The 17,290-nt window shown below is 33.8% G+C and overlaps 1 long non-coding RNA gene across 1 annotated transcript; it reads right to left on the bottom strand.

The window, feature by feature from the left end:
* Window positions 1–9,079: 9,079 nt before the first annotated feature.
* On the bottom strand, window positions 9,080–16,549 carry LOC128983051 (uncharacterized). Its single transcript, XR_008489785.1, has 4 exons — window positions 16,479–16,549; window positions 15,879–16,012; window positions 14,841–14,970; window positions 9,080–11,183 (listed from the first exon to the last, which is right to left on the bottom strand). It is a non-coding gene; the product is annotated as an uncharacterized LOC128983051 (long non-coding RNA).
* Window positions 16,550–17,290: the final 741 nt, after the last annotated feature.

Below are 17,290 nucleotides of genomic sequence, written 5' to 3'. Positions count from 1 at the left end.
AGTTAACATATTTCAACGTGTTGTCTGTTAGTCACACTATATGCCCCGCATCAGAGCGTTCTCACGTTATTCAGTGGAGTTTCTCTTAATACCTCAAAGTTCCAAAGTTTTGAAAGTATGGATTCGTTTGTCGAAATAGGTTGGATAACTCTTGTAGCTATAAGATTTGGATAGCAATTTTCATTTTCTCTTTTTGAACTGCGTATATTATTTTCCCCTCCTGAATCACAAAAATAAACTTGATCGTAACTACTCGATCGTTGAATACACAATTACATAAACACTAATTCCTTCACTTATGTTTGGTCTAATATTGCCACTAAAACTTTCAATAGTAAATGAGTTTTTGAAACGTCTTATTTTGTACTTTAAATGTCTGGATTGTGTTGGTGAATTCAGTCAAAAAACTTTGTAAAAGTTTGTCAAAGGAACTGGCAACATAACCTAGAAGTAAACAAATCATGAACCTTGTTTATGGGTATATATTGGTAAAATTTGGCAAATTTATTTATTTCATCCTATACTATTGACGTATGGTCCAAAAACACTTTTTACCTTCCCCGTAGCAGCAAACCTAAGCACTTGTTAAATCTAATGTTATTTAAATTGGGAATAAATATGTCTTATTTATGGAAATATTTTAGTTAAAATGTAATTAGACAAGTTTAAATTCGCTGAGTCTGCAGGATTGCTGCGGCGGGGGTTTTATAAGTCAGAACATTCAATACTCAAAACAGAATTATACACAAATCAGGTCAAACGTTGAAATACCTTTTTATAGTAACCAAAAGAAAATGCATTTTTTCAATGTAACTTATTTAGGCTGCATGGCAAGAAATAGTTTATTAATCAATATCATGCAACTGTTTCATGAAGAAACTGTCTTTAGCTTCATGGTTTCAACTAACAGCTGTAGGAATGTTATTATTATTTATTGCCTTCTCTGCACAAATACAAACAAAATAAATGCTGAATATTTGAGGTTTTCCGCATTTTTCACCAAACAAATATTACTCTTATACATAATGCTATATATTGTACCAAATAGAAACTCTCCTGGTTATTTTGGTGGTGGAACCACGCTGATCGGTAAAAGAATCACAGAGAAGTTGGTGAACATACATAGAAAAAAAATATTGCCACAGACAAATTGAGAACCTCCTCCTTTTGTTGGTAGTGGGGAGGTCGGTTAAAAACGTGACAGGATTGTTTTAATTTCACGATTATGAATCAACCACTTGATGGATTTTCACCCACGTATTGCATTTATGGCCAAAATTGATTATACCGGTACGCAAATGTTAGGGATGTATATAATTCAAAATTACACATTTCCTTATAACGCAGATCCTTTACGGTAGGAAGAAAACTACATTGTATGGTGAAATAGTATGTATATCAACGATATTTTTTTCAAATAACTTGAAACTAAACATTTCAATGGCAGTTTGAAACCAGCTGGTAGTTAGACCACCATTGAGACTTTTAAATTGTTTGCGTCAATTGCTTGGCTTTTTACAAATTAACAATTAATTTCTGGAAAACTGAAACTCTAAACTAAAATTATGGCATCGACATACTCTTCCATTCAAAACTACCACTCTTTCAGCACAACATTCATGAAAATCAGCCAAGTGGTTGATTTTATAATCGTGAAATAAAACAATCCTGCCACGTTTTAATATAAAAAATGATTAATGCAAAATGAAGTTTGAACCAAAACATGTTAAGTTTTATCCCAATAAAATAAAATGACTGCTATTTCCAGCACATTTTTGCGCGAAATATAAAAAATAACCACTTAGATTACACAATTCTTAAGATTTGTGAGTGGAGAATTAGTTTTGCTCAAAGCAAAATTGCATATTAAGCTCAGAATACTTCCTCTAATACTTGCTTGCTTTGTCTTGTCCCTTTACTCATCTCTTTTGTTTTAGCAGACGTTACATGCCTATGTCTGTGGCTTCACATGAATGTGGAGTCTTTTGCATGATCACAAACATTTCTTCGTTTCGGCTACAATATAACTAGATTAACTTTTAAACTTTTAATGTTTATTTTTTTCATAAGAGTATTTAATTAAATACATACTAATTGTTTACTACTTTGAGTTAAGGCTCCAGCCTATGTAAACCATGTTTTTTCTGAACAATGGACGTTAAAGAAGTTGTAGCTTTAGTCGCTAGAGTTAATAATATGTCACTAGTAACCTGACTCATAGTGACTCATATCGGCAGCATAAACATCAGGATTGTCACCAAATCTTGAAGTTTTACCAAGTCTAAAAATAAGTATAATCTTTTAGTTTACGGGAACCATAACTTCATTCTCAAACAAAACTTGGATAAAAGGTATAATCATTTGTAGAAACAATTTGGGGTATTGTTTGGAAATGCTACTTAAGATGTATCCTTTACTCGTCTCCATTCATACTTTGGCTTAAAATACCTACTTTGTATGGTCGCAATTTCATTGAAAAGTATTAAAGTATTAATATGCCTTTCCAAAATAGAACTCACTGTAAAACTAACAAAACTAGCAACTAAATATAAAACATATAGTCATACTGTTTGCCATATAAATGTTCGTTTTGTGACCAGAGACAGGGTAAAGACTAGGTAAACAGGGCTATTGGATATGTGATTCGGAACCTACAGTAAGCTGTTGGTATGTATATCACGTAAACACTAATTGGACTGTAATCAAGAAAAAATTGTGTGCTAGAAAGAATATACTATTGCAAAAAATACCCCCGCCGGGGCAAACCTGCAGCCTTTGTGAATTTCCAGTTGCCGGATTGGATTTTCACTAAAATATTACTTCTAAAATGTCATATTTATTCCCTATGTAGATAACATTAGTTTAACGAGTACTTAGGTTTGCTGCTACAGGGAAGGTAATAAAGTGTTTTATGATTAAAGGTTAATAATATAGTAAGAAAAAATACATTTTCCAAATTTGATCAAAATATGTTCATAAATCTACAGTTTACTTTTCTCCGTAGAAATAACATGGTCATTTTAAATTTACAGTTTTTTTTTAATTTTCTCCTTAGCCACTAAGCGCATGAAAACACCTAACTATGCTAAACTATTTGGTTTTTAATCTTTAAAAAATTGTTTCAATAGAAATTGGATATTTTTATTAAATAATTTTAATCAAATTAATCTAAAAAGGTACTAGTGTTTAATAATGCATTCTATTATATATGTAGTATCACAATAATGATTTCTATAATGTATATGTATACATTTTGTATATTAATAGGCAAGCATTTGTCTTGAAAATCTTTTTTCTTAGCTCGTGCGCATCGCAGGAAAAATCTACGCATACTGTTAGAAAGATATTTTCCTGAATATGTGTAGAATCCCTTTATAAACTAAAATAGCTAAAAAAAAAGTATAGAAATTAATTTTAAATTAAAAAAAATTATATGAGCCCCATGGGTTGCGATGCTGGTGACGAAATATGAACAGAAAATCAAAACAAATGGAAGCAATTCCAATCACGTGTTTTCACACCTTTACATACTACTATAATTTAATAAGATAATTTAATATATATATACTAGCTGACCCGGCGAACTTCGTATCGCCTAAGTTATAGGTTTCCCCTAAGACAGACCGACCCGGCAGACGTTGTCTTGGCTTTGACTATATATAATTTAAGTACCGTTACGTTTAATTTTCAAGATGATCTCGTTCGCATCGCTCAATCACGTCCTGGTTGAAGTTCGTTCGCTACGCTCACTCACCTTTGGGTTGGAGCTCGTTCGCTACGCTCACTCACCTTTAGGTTGGAGCTCGTTCGCTGCGCTCACTTGCCTTCAGGTTAGCTCGTTCGCTACGCTAACTCGCCTCCAGGTTGAAGTTCGTTCGCTACGCTCACTCACCTTTGGGTTGGAGCTCGTTCGCTACGCTCACTCACCTTTAGGTTGGAGCTCGTTCACTGCGCTCACTTGCCTTCAGGTTAGCTCGTTCGCTACGCTCACTCGCCTCCAGGTTGAAGTTCGTTCGCTACGCTCACTCACCTTTTGGTTGCAAATTAGCTGTTGTCATAAATGTAAAAGAAATAATAGTGCTGCACCCTGTTGGTAATCCTTGTAACTTTAATGCTATTGAACATCATAGAACAGAACCAACTTGTTTAATTGAAACAGCTGTTAAGTTTCATTAATTACATTTCTCATAAGCTTAACATGGGAAACTCCAGAGCCACTGGGGCGGAGCCCTTTTAAGAATTTCGAAACGGGAAATAGTTTACGTCCGATTCGCATACCTACAGAATTTACACACCAAATTTCATAACGATCGGTGAAGTCGTTCCGGAGGAGTTTGCAGACAAACACTGTGACACGAGAATTTTATACATTAGATATTAAATGCTATATATTATATACATAGTGTTTTTAATCTCTGGGGACATCAAATAGTCCAGGCAACGAAAGGATATAGAGGGAAATTTTTGGAACACAATTTCTGACTTCGTAACTTTGTTTAGTATAGTTAGGAGGTTAACATACCAAAAGTCCCCGCCTCTAGCCCTTGTGCTGTGGGGGAGGGGGGGGCTTGAAGGTACCATTTTTCGGTTTTTGGCTAATATCTCGGAAGCCATCCGTCCAAGCGAAATTATGCTAATATACAAAATGAAAGCTTATTAAATTTCCAGCAAGTTTGTAATTTACCATTTTTTGATATCTTGTATAGTTTTCGTGTTATTTGCTATCAAAAGTTAGTAAATTTGGAAAAATACATTTTTTTCTCATGTTTTTTGTTCTTTTTGACAAGTTGCCTCTCAAACTATGCACCCAAAAAATAAATGCTGGGCATAGGGTTGTAGAGAATTAAATTTCCTTCAATAATATATATAACTTTACTAGTTTACCTCCTTCCGTTCAGATTTTAAAGCAAATTAACTGTCAGTATAAAAAAAATTAAATTTAAATAAAATTTAAGAAAATTAAAATCTAGTGTTGAGCAAGGAATTTGAAGTCTTGCAACAGCTGTTGACTACTTAATATATTTTTATTTATCACCTTACATTACTAATTGGTTGGAACATTCACTATCAAGTAGCTAAGGTGAGTGATGGGCGTCTAAAAATGGCACAGATACCCTATAGAAAATATATACTTGTGGGCTGCCTAACCAGCTTCCTCACACTTGATGATCTAGCTAGACTATTGTAATGGGAAAATATGGTGTTATAACCATGTTAATGAATATAAAAGTGTATATATGACACTGGAAACCAATCACAACCATTAAATTTAAACAAAGATAAATTACATATTTGAATGAATTAATATAAAAAATTACATCAGTAAGTAGCCTACTATTCTATCCCTTGCTATCTTAGTTTAATAAGGACTACCATCCTCATCATTTTTATACTTTTTTTCATAGGTATACTGTTTTTCTTCATATTCTTAGTCATCTTTTCCAGGGACAACATTTTGACATTTTTGGTATACTTATTTTAGGCTTGCTTTTTTGCTACCTGATTTTGCACGAGTACAGTTTTATGTGCATAGGCAGAAAACAGTTTTGAGGATATCCTTCAGTGTAGTTTCATGCTGAGTGTACTCTGTTACTACAGAGTTTTTATTATTCTTTTCCACTCTTACATAAGAGAAGGCAGGTTATTTCCCAGCCACAGCTGAACCTTTTGGAATGTACATGATAGGAAACGATATTTGAAAGCACCATCAGTCGGAGGAAGACAAGAGATATTAGGCTTGATGGAGACTATCGATTTAAAAATTGACTTTTACCTGTATAGATTGAAGTTGAGTGCACGATACCTCTCTCGCTGAAGCCCATATCAAATCAAGATGTACATTTTCCCTACCTTTTGTATTTGGGTGGTGTTGGAGAGGGGGCGTGAAAGACAGATGATGCATTTTGGGCCACTGGGGAATTCAGATACAACTTCGCACAAGCAACCTTGCTTTTTTCAAATGCTGAAGATTTTTGGTCACATCAAGTAGAATCGCGTTCAAAATATCATCTAATCCTTGTTTAGATAGTTTATGGTGCCAGAAAAAGATGTCCCTTACCTTCTTTCCTAGAGAATAAGAGGATAAAAACGGATTGTAGTCCTTTCCAAACTAAGATAGCAAGGCTGAATTGATTCAATAGTAGGCTAAGGCTACTCACTAATGTAATGTTTTATGTTAATTCCTACTTAAACATGTCAATTGTCTTGGTATCAATTTTATGGTTGTGATTGGTTTCCAGTGTCATATAGACACTCTTATATGCAATAACATGGTTATAACACCATATTTTCCCATTACAATAGTCTAGCTAGGTCATCAAGTGTGAGGAAGCTGGTTAGGCAGCCCACAAGTATATATTTTCTATAGGGTATCTGTGCTATTTTTAGAAGCCCATCACTTACCTTAGCTACTTGATAGTGAATGTTCCAACCAATTAGTAATGTAAGGTGATAAATAAAAATATATTAAGTAGTCAACAGCTGTTGCAAGACTTCAAATTCCTTGCTCAACACTAGATTTTAATTTTCTTAAATTTTAATTAAATTTAATTTTTTTATACTGACGGTTAATTTGCTTTAAAATCTGAACGGAAGGAGGTAAACTAGTAAAGTCATATATATTATTGAAGGGAATTTAATTCTCTACAACCCTATGCCCAGCATTTATTTTTTGAGTGCATAGTTTGAGAGGCAACTTGTCAAAAAGAACAAAAAACATGAGAAAAAATGTATTTTTCCAAATTTACAAACTTTTGATAGCAAATAATACGAAAACTATACAAGATATCAAAAAATGGTAAATTACAAACTTGCTGGAAATTTAATAAGCTTTCATTTTGTATATTAGCATAATTTCGCTTGGACGCATGGTTTCCGAAATATCAGCAAAAAACCGAAAAATAGTACATTCAAGCCCCCCCCTCCCCCACAGCACAAGGGCTAGAGGCGGGGACTTTTGGTATGTTAACCTCCTAACTATACTAAACAAAGTTACGAAGTCAGAAATTGTGTTCCAAACATTTCCCTCTATACCCTTTTTTTAGCATTCGTTGCCTGGACTAAAAAAGAAAAAGAAAAAATAGGAAATTGGTCCCGAGCCCAGGTCTCACCGTGCCACCTTACGGTGATAGCCTACTACCTTATAGGGAAATTCACTTAAACTACGGGATTTCACAGTAGTTAAAAATAAAGATAAGGAAATATATTCAGTAAAACTGTACGCAAAATTTCAGTTTATTCTATAAGTATAAAATGAATGGACATTCAAACAGTAAAAATATGATGATATATTATTTTGAATACAGTTATGAGCAATACAATTTATTTTATAGCAATACTGTATACAGAGTAATATTTTTTCCCAGTTTTTACTTCAATTATGGTCACTATCTAGGTTTACAACTTTGTTTGAATTAGGTAAGTTATATATCATTGACTATACACAAAATAGACTTCCCATGTGATATACAAGTTTGAAGCCAAGAAAATAGATGAAGTTCAGTACAATCTCACCAGAGTTTACTAGTGTATTGGATTGAATCTATCTATATCTATCTATTACTTATTTAATACGCAAGCAGGGTTTTTGTGACAATTACTCCTCCGAAACTACTTAACCGATTGATTTCTTTTTAGGGAAATAATTAGAGAGTGAGGCCCTAGGGCCCTTTAAAGTTTCGTATTTCTCCATAAGGATAACATGGGAGATAATTTTTATTTACAGAAACATATGTTTGTTACTTGAAAATAGTCAAAGTCTACTACATAATAATTGCTGGGTATTATGACTCTTAATGTATACTACATTTCAATCAAGGATTGTGTACCTTAACGTTTACCCAGAATGGATCTTACTACTTTATTTTAATGCTGGGAATAGTAAAATTTAGTTGAGATACCATGATTTAGAAAACTTTACTATAATAATTTATGTATTAAAAATCACAAATCTTTGACATTATTAATTCATTTGAAACTAAACAGCTGATCGACAAATCAAACAAATCATCTACTTCATATAAATAATGATATTACACAAAAATAGGTTTTTTTTACTAATAACTTGATTTTTTTTATAAAAGAGTTATGAAAGCACCTAGCCAAGTAACTTTTATCTAATTTTCTTTATAAACAAACAGTATTAATGAATTACTACATGGACTTGACAAGTTAGGTAATTAATTGTCAGTATGCCAAGGGGAAGAAGAGTGGGTCCTCGAAAACAGACGAAGGCGGAGACACGCCTCTAGAAAATCCAACTGAGTTTTTTTAATATAGAGGTCAGTGGATTGCCAAGACACGGATTAGAATAATAAAAGGGGGCAGTGGTTTTATTGATGAGGAATATTATTACATCAAATGCCCCCGCCGCAGCAAACCTGCAGACTAAGCGAATTTCAACATGTCTGATTACATTTTTACTAAAATATTTCCATAAATAAGACATATTTATTCCCTATTTAAATAACATTATATTTAACGAGTGCTTAGGTTTGCTGCTACGGGGAAGGTAAAAAGTGTTTTTTGACCATACGTCAATAGTATAGGATGAAATAAATAAATTTGCCAAATTTTATCAATATATAACCATAAACAAGTAAACTACAACAATTTTCATTTTCTCCATAAGAATAACATGGGAATTTTAAATTACACTATTTTTGAATTTTCTCCGTGACCGTTAGGCATACAACAGCGCTTCAATTTACCAAATTATTTCTTTTTTTAAGCTCTACAAAACGGTTTAGGAAGAAATTGCAAAATCTTTTGTTTTTAGGGTCAAAAATGGGAAAATTTTTACCCCATAAAACCCCCCATAAACCCCCGTTCCCATGGTCCGATTATGCTGGATCGCGAACTCGTTCGAATAAACATAGGATTACACGTTTTCATCAAAATCATCATTCATTTTTGCTCGAGTTATCGCGCTAACGGACACATATATAAATAAATATATATATATAAATAAATATATATATATAAATAAATATATATATATATATATATGAATTTAAACGGATGGTGTTTTTGGTCTCTAGGGACCTCAAAACGAAAAAGTAAATCGGTCCCGGGTCCAGGTCTTACCATGAGTACTACGGTAAAAGCTTATTCCCTATATGGGAAATTCGCTAAAAGGGGCCTCATAAATGGCACAAGGCTTCATGTGATCAGAACGGTTAACCACTTAATAGAATGTGAAGTCTTAACTGGAACAAGTGAGTGGGGACATATTTTGATTTCGAGGATAAAAATGTGCCCGTCTGAAACAAACGTACCTTTTAATATGGAAAAATGCTGATTTCTGCTATCTTTGGCATTTGCAGCACAAGCGCTGTAATTTAGGAGCAGCATGTTTCTACCCAGACCAATTTCAGTCATGAGCAACTATATTAACTTATATGTTGTTTTAAGTAAAGCTACATCTTTTAATAGGATACGCATATTCGTTACAGTAACTCTGACCACAGGGTAATCTTCCTGAAGGTAACTTTAAGACTAAAATCGTAGTATTCATCATGGAAGTGCTTTTGGGATAAAATATTTTTTTAGTGTTTATTTTTAAAAGCGTGTTTTCTTCAAGCAGCATTTTTATGACCCTCAAAATATGCTACATAGGCCTATTGGTTGGATATAATAAAATGTTTTTTAATGTCTTTTAAAAATCTTCAAAAAATAACTAAGTTTACCCTATAACCTTGCTCGCTGCCTATAACATACTTGAACTTGAACACTTATTAATTTACTATTATTTATTACTATTATTTACTATTATTTATTTAATTTAGTAAATATAATACACATAAAGTCAGAAAATGGCTGGACTGCTTCCCTTCTAAGGCTTTATTATTACTGTATTTAATTTTCGACGTCGAGCCAATATATTACACGATGAATTTGTTTTCTAAATTCCTATGTTCTTTTGCGGGGCATTGAGCCGCACAGGTTCACTAGTACTTATTTAATACGCAAGCAGGTTTTTTGTGACAATTACTCCTCCGAAACTACTGAACCGATTGACATGTTTTTTGTGTCATTGGAAAGAGCGTAACGTGAGGTTCTGCAGGAAACTTGCTTTTTAGGGAAATAATTAGAGAGTGAGGCCCTGGAGACCTTTAAAGTTTTGTATTTCTCCATAAGATTAACATGGGAAACAAACATTGTTATGAAACTTCAGCTGTTGTCAGAAATTAAAAGTGAGAAGTAGAACATATGTTAATTGTAAACAGTCAATACATTTGCTAATTTAACAGTTTGCTACAAACATTTTACTGGCTTGGTTGAAATGAAATATTTACTATTTGAATTTGGGTTGGCGTAAATATTACAATGGAAAAAAGCGAGAGAGCCTGGATAATTTGATATACTAAAAAGAAAACTGAATTAACACTGTGCTGCATTTCTTAGTAATCATTGAAAGAGCCGATTTGCAAACTATTGAAACATAGGAAAGTCATAGAACACCACCAAGGAGAAGAAATAAAAATAATGTTTTTTTTTATTCTAATCGTTATTATGGACAACCTAATGCGGCTATGATGAGTATGGCTATTTTTAGAAAACACTAAAATAAAAAACAAGATCAGCTTTTGAAAAATTATAGGATATTTACAAGAAATGTTGATTATATCGATACGTTATGTACACCTTGAGTATTTCCATAATCTTTGAGTTAAAGTCATCAGAAATTATTACTGTTATTCGTTTTAAAATAACGCCTGTAATACTTAGCAACTGCTCGAATTCGAGCAACCGGTACACTAGTATTAATAAAAACCAATACATTATCATAGGAAACAGCTGATTGATTTATCACCTAACACAGAAATTGTCATTAGTTGCCGACCATCTCAACAGATTGCACCATGTTTTTTGGCTTCAAATTTTTACATTACTTGGGAAGTCTATTCTGTGTATAGTCAATGGTTATATACAAATTAAAGAGTAAAAATAAAGACGAAGAAATGTTTTGTAAAACCTCAAAACGTTTAGAGTTGCTTTGTTATACCTGTTTCAAGTTATACTTGTTTCATTATTGAGCCTAAGTATAGGTACACTTTGGTTACTTCCCTCGGTGGCAATATTATCTCGGACGAGTGTCAGCTACGGAGATGACGTCACAGTCAGCTGATAATGTGCTGGTCTTCATCGTTATGCTCTTCCCCAGCTGGCCACAGACTCTCCACCTGCATGGTTCAACATGTTTAACATCGTGCGTGTCAAAAATAACATATATTAATTCTTCGTTATACTACTAGTTCAGGAGCTGAGGGGGTTCGAAAAAATGCATCTGTCATAACCAAGTGAAAATAGGTCGACAATGACTGGTAGTATATACTTATCTTTATCTAGCACTATTTTGAGATTATGGTCTTTGTTTGTAAATGCACAATATTAAATTGGGCTAAAAATAAAGTTTTAAAAAGCCCTCATAACTTTGGAATGGATCAAGATTTTTTTAAACGGTATGTGGTATTGTAGCCAGGGTTAAAATCTAGTTCGAAATAATCGGTAACAACCCCACCTTTATATTTGAAAAAAAATATTTTGCATCCAATATAGTGGATCCAAGATGGCGGCCGGAAATGACCCCCTTGTCAAAATGAAGTACTTACTACCCAACAATGTTTGGAAGTGGTCTGGGATTTATATTTCAAAAAATGTAGAAAAAGGTTGGGGGGGGGGGCAATTAAAACTCACCCATAAGGTTAACAATTATTATAACACTATCAGAGTACCCGTCCTTCGTACGGGGTTGGAATATAAGTATAAAATGCTTATTGCAGTTATACTCAAGCTTTGCGTTTGCAATAAGGGAGGACGCAGTTTGATAAAATTTGCTTTTTTAAATTTACAGTATTCTATAGTATTACACATCTACCATAGCCATTGTTCTACCACTTCACCTAAACAATAGAGAAAAACTAAATTATCAACTCGCAAAATATCACAAATTATTCATGAAATGAAAAACATAAACATAACTGTAAACAATCCTACTTTGACAGTTCTCATTGCGAATCGCAGTTTTTTGTTGCTGCTTAGTTCAAATTACCTGTTTTCATAAATGCAAAAAAATATAGTGCTGCACCCTGTTGGTAAATCTTATAACTTTTTAATGCTTTTCCATATCATAGAACCAACTTTTTTAGTTGAAACAGCTGACTAAATTCTGTAATTCCCTTTTAATATGAATACTCATAAGGTTAACGTGGGGAATTACAGAGCCACTGGGACGGAGCCCGAAAGGATTTTTGAGATAAGAATATGCCTATATATGTTAATCGGGAATGTAAGCTATCATCATGCCAAATTTCAGCCCAATCCGTCTAGTGGTTTATGCGTGATTGAACTTCAAACACACAAACAAACAAACACACAAACTTTCACATTTATAATATTAGTAAGATTACTAATGGTAATTAATTCATCTATATTCAGATATCAGTATTCTCTCCAACTTCCAAAAAAACAATTAATTTAACAACTTAATGCCTAAACAGAATCATAGTATCAAAAATATTTAAGTATTGCGACCATTGCAGCTTTTGGCTCCTCTTTAACCACGTGAAAAATAGTAATATCAACAATCACAGATAGCTCAGAGGTAAGGTAAGAGGTTCATAAGTTGAAGGTATCCGGTTCGAGACCTGTCCAGGTATAAAAATATTTTTTTCAAAAATTGTTTTTATGCACTATTTAATCAAAATACTCAACTGATAAATGTTCTTTTCAGACTAAATCTTTATTATTTTGTGTTTTTATGTATTTATTATATATTTTTTGTGATCTGTCAGCGGATATCCGTATAGTATTCAGTTTTAGAAGTTCTTAAGATATTGTAAATCTAATATCTGTTGAAAGTTGAAATTAGTGACATTTAAACTTCTTCACAATATCTAACAAATATAAATATATTGATCATCTATGATATCTTAAATATCCAAGTGAAATGTTTATAAGATATTCTATAGATACCTCTGTGCTGTCTGGGATTCGCACACTATTTATAAGAAGCCTGATAAAAATAATCGCTAGTGCAGAATACAATTATCTACAAATATTGTATTTAAAGTTCTTATTTGTCCTTAATATTGTGGTTTAAGGCCAAAATTATATACTTATATTCCTCTAAAATGGTTAGAAGAAGAAGACAAGCCAACCTTTAGAGGTTATGAAAGTGAAGTGAGTAGACGTTGCTATTGTTAAACATCTCCATAGACACCAACATTGGTCTTGCAATTGGGCAAGATTACTATGATGCTGTCACAAGAATTAAATCTACAAACCACCACCTTAAAACCTTAACTACGAATAAAAAAGTGATATATTTTGATGATGACAAGAGATTTATTCTGGAAGATGGCATCAATTCTCTTGCTCTTGGCCATTATAAAATTAATCAAACATAAATCCATAATTGCCATTATTCTTTAGTATTTCCTTGTCAATTATTAAAAAGCCATAGGCCTATTTAGTTTTATCCCAACAACAGAGGAAGAGATTTCTAAATAATTGGTTAAATCAAACGTCATTACCAACATGATTGTTATACACATGTTTTAAAATTTCAATCGTGTTGTTTAGAAAATATTAGGAAATCATCACGTAAATGTTTGTGTACTTTGCTGCAAGATTGACACAAGTAAAACAATTTTGAAGTGTTGACTAACGACAAGTTTGGTTAGTTAAGTTAGCTTAGGATAGCTTCATCTATATATAAATCCAATGTATGTTTGTTTGTATGTATGAATGTTTGTTTGTCCTTTATGGACTCCGAAACCGTTCAAACAGATTGTAATGAAACTTTCAGGCATTATTAAGCATTATTCAAGGATGGTTTGTGTGAAGTTTGGTGCAGATCCGTCAAAAGTGCTCCGCCCTAGTGGTTCTGGAGTTTCCCATGTTAACCTTATGAGTACTCATATTAAAATGGAATTAAAGATACTTAACAGCTGGTTCAACTAAGCAATTTGATTCTGTGATGTTCAATAGCACTAAAAAGTTAACAAGTTTACCAACAGGGTGCAGCACGATTATTTTTTTTAATTATGACAACAGATAATTTGCTCACCAAAAGGTGAGTGAGCGTAGCGAACGAACTTTAACCTGGAGGCGAGTTAGCGTAGCGAACGAGCTAACCTGAAGGCAAGTGAGCGCAGAGAACGAGCAACCCAAAGGTGAGTGAGCGTAGCGAACGAACTTCAACCAGGATCTTGAAAATAAACAAGCATTTGACATAAAACCACATTAGGACAGGACGACGTCTGTCGGGCCAGCTAGTTTAAATATAAAGTCTATGATTGTTTAGTGATACTGAACAATATTTATTAATCGTAGTTGTCCGCTGATGTGTTTCAATTTGGTGAAATAAATATATCGGTTCAAAAAATAAAATATCGATGTATAAAAAAATCATCGATAATAATCAATGTTCCCTAACAGGAAAGTACCCAATCTACATATTGTTTTACCAAAAATAAGATCCCTGTTCTATCTCCTTTCACAAAGTTCAACCTTCACATCCAATTTTCCAGTGGTTCAGTTGGTTTTCTCATAACACTATTGAAAAGTATTAGATAGTCTATCTTAAAGTAGCATAAAAACCTTTACTTTTCGGCATAATGTGCTCTGACACTGTCTCAACATGCTCCTTATTTTATATTATTGTATTTTTATTGCCTCTTCTTATTTTTACCTGGGCAACCGATACTACATTTGAATTTTTTACCTGAGTTCATAGCTGGCAGTTCTGGGAAGTTATTATATTCTTGTCAAGCTGTAGCACAATATTAGAAGTTTTTGAAGAGACGTAGCTTAGTAAATAAATGTTTTACACTTACTATGTACGTAAGAGCTATGAGGAAAGCAAGCGCTGTGGAGAAGACGAGGACGATCCTAAGTGGGTGTTCGCAGAAGTGGTGTAGGGCCATGACGGGCTGGATGTGTTTTGGTGAACTAACACAGGCCACACTAGACACACACAATACACCAACACATGAGTGCATCGTCTGTGTTATCTTGGCAACTGCACATGAGTGTTGCACCTTATCTCTACGTTAAATTACACCTGATCAATGTGTTTTAATGGATATTCTGTTGTGTGTCCACATGTCAATGTTGTTATGTGTAGTGAGTAGCAGCTTTGACTAGATACTTTATTAGGTAGATCTAGACATTACATTCCTACGTTTAAGTTGTAAATGAAACTAGTCAAAACTGTTTAATCATTATAAAATTATTATACTCATTAGTACTTGGGTTAGGTCAATGATGATAGCTACGTTACTGGCTAAGATCAGGTGGTTTTATAGCAGCCAGCTGATCTTATTCCATCAATTAAAACCCTAATGATCAAGGACAGTAGGATCCAGTTTCTATCCACACAGTTGAGCCAGAAACTTTTCTGAGCATTATGTTCATTCAGCTACCCAGTGTGACTAACCAACACAAGTAGACTTCCCATCCCATTGTAAATTTTTAAGCTTATTTTTCGTGTCTAGTTCAAGTCCGGTGACACTGAGGACTAGTGTTGACGACATTTTGTTTTTATTATTTTAAAGGTTAATTTCATTATTTTTTTGTGCTTTACTGTTTGGTTATATAACTAGATGATGAGTTATTGTTTATGATTATATCGTTTTATTTGGTTAAACGGGGTTTAAAATGACTATATACATGTAATAACAAGAAACAAATTGTAAACAAAACACGACCCTACAGTGCACCGGACAGAACTAACGATAACATCTGCTTCAGCTGTTCCATAAGGATGGGAAATCTACCAATGGAGTATGCTTTATCTATGCTAACATATTACAGATTAGCTGCGTTGTGTTGTAATAAAGCTAAATGTACAGTAAGTTAGCTCTACAACTTACAGTGTCTAAGTAGAAGGACTACCGCAGGTGCAAAGAAGACAAGCAGGGCCATGCTTATCCAAAACCACGGTACTTTGTAATTAATCTCCGTCTCGACTTCTTGAAGCGGGACGTCCACCGTCACCAACCGATCTCTGTGATGTGATCATTGTATTATATTATACTATAGAACAAGTACTATCAATCTACTAGTAATACAGCAGCCTTTTTACATGTATCTACTTATATTAGCAACTGTACAAATATAGGTTTTACGGGACTGTTGCTGGAAGTCAACAGTGCCGGAAGGTCAAATAATTTATGATTGTGCCGATAAGTAAAAAACCACAATGTTTGCAGTGTCTGTAGGTCAAAAATCCCATTGAGCCAAATGCAACGCAACCGATTTTACCACTATAAAAAAATAAATGACGGTCCCAGGGCTGAGGCCTGAAAGTTGTCACGACATTGATCATTGATGTTATATAAACCTACTCCATGAAATTCTAAATTCTACATGTAAGTACCAAGTTTCGTGTACATTGGTCCAGTGGTGTCTTGAGTTTATCACTACCAAACAAACCAACAACCTCTTTTATACTTATAGATGTGGTATCTCACCTGTCTTCTGTTGACATGACTGCTATTATTGAGTCCCCTGTCGCCGCGCCGCACTCATACACTCCTACGGCTCCTAGACAGTGGCCGTCGCAGCTGATGATCTAAATGATTACTGTATACTTCCTCTGCTTGACTCACTTCCCCTTCTCTTATCGATCATGATAACACTGTCATCAATGAATGCTCTGATCTGTTGAACGAACGTAATTAGTGAGGACAGCTAATGAAACAAATTTAGTAGTTTACATATTATACAAAATTATGTTAAGTGTCTTTTTGCTTTAATCAATATAAAAATTTAAAATTTTCTGCTAACTCAGGAATAGAACTTATATACCTCAGGCTGATATAGCTGTAAGGCATTAGTGTATTAGGAATTAAAATGTATTTATGATTTAAGATTTAGTTGGTAGGGCCCGGGTGTGCTATAATTGAAGGTAGGACAGTCTGCCAAAAGTGATTCTGAGAAACCAACCCTCCCAGAGAAAGGAGCAGGGGGGTCCAGGAGAAAGGGGTTTATTGTTGTGGTCAAGAAACAATAGGGCACGGCAGAAGGATAGCTCTGAGTCTATTCTCCCCAAAACATTCCCTATAGGTTATTTTAAAAGATTTTGTGGGTAAAAGAGGGACCTAAGGAAGGGGCGATAGGGGGTGTGCGAGCTGGGCAAAAACTACGACTAGGATTAGGGAAACTTCCAAGAAGGACCTTAACCCCAGATCACTCGAGTACGAGGGGGAGGTATTTAACTAGAAATTGACTAGAAATAGGCTAGAAATTTACATCAGTAGAATTGCCATTGGATTAAATAGAT

Source organism: Macrosteles quadrilineatus, unplaced genomic scaffold, assembly GCF_028750875.1.
Source record: "Macrosteles quadrilineatus isolate MER2022 unplaced genomic scaffold, UCM_ALF_1.0 Scaffold_1__1_contigs__length_201487025, whole genome shotgun sequence".
In the NCBI taxonomy this organism is placed as follows: Eukaryota; Metazoa; Arthropoda; class Insecta; order Hemiptera; family Cicadellidae; genus Macrosteles; species Macrosteles quadrilineatus.
The sequence above is the reverse complement of the archived record's forward strand: the minus strand, read 5'-3'. Positions and strand labels throughout refer to the sequence as shown.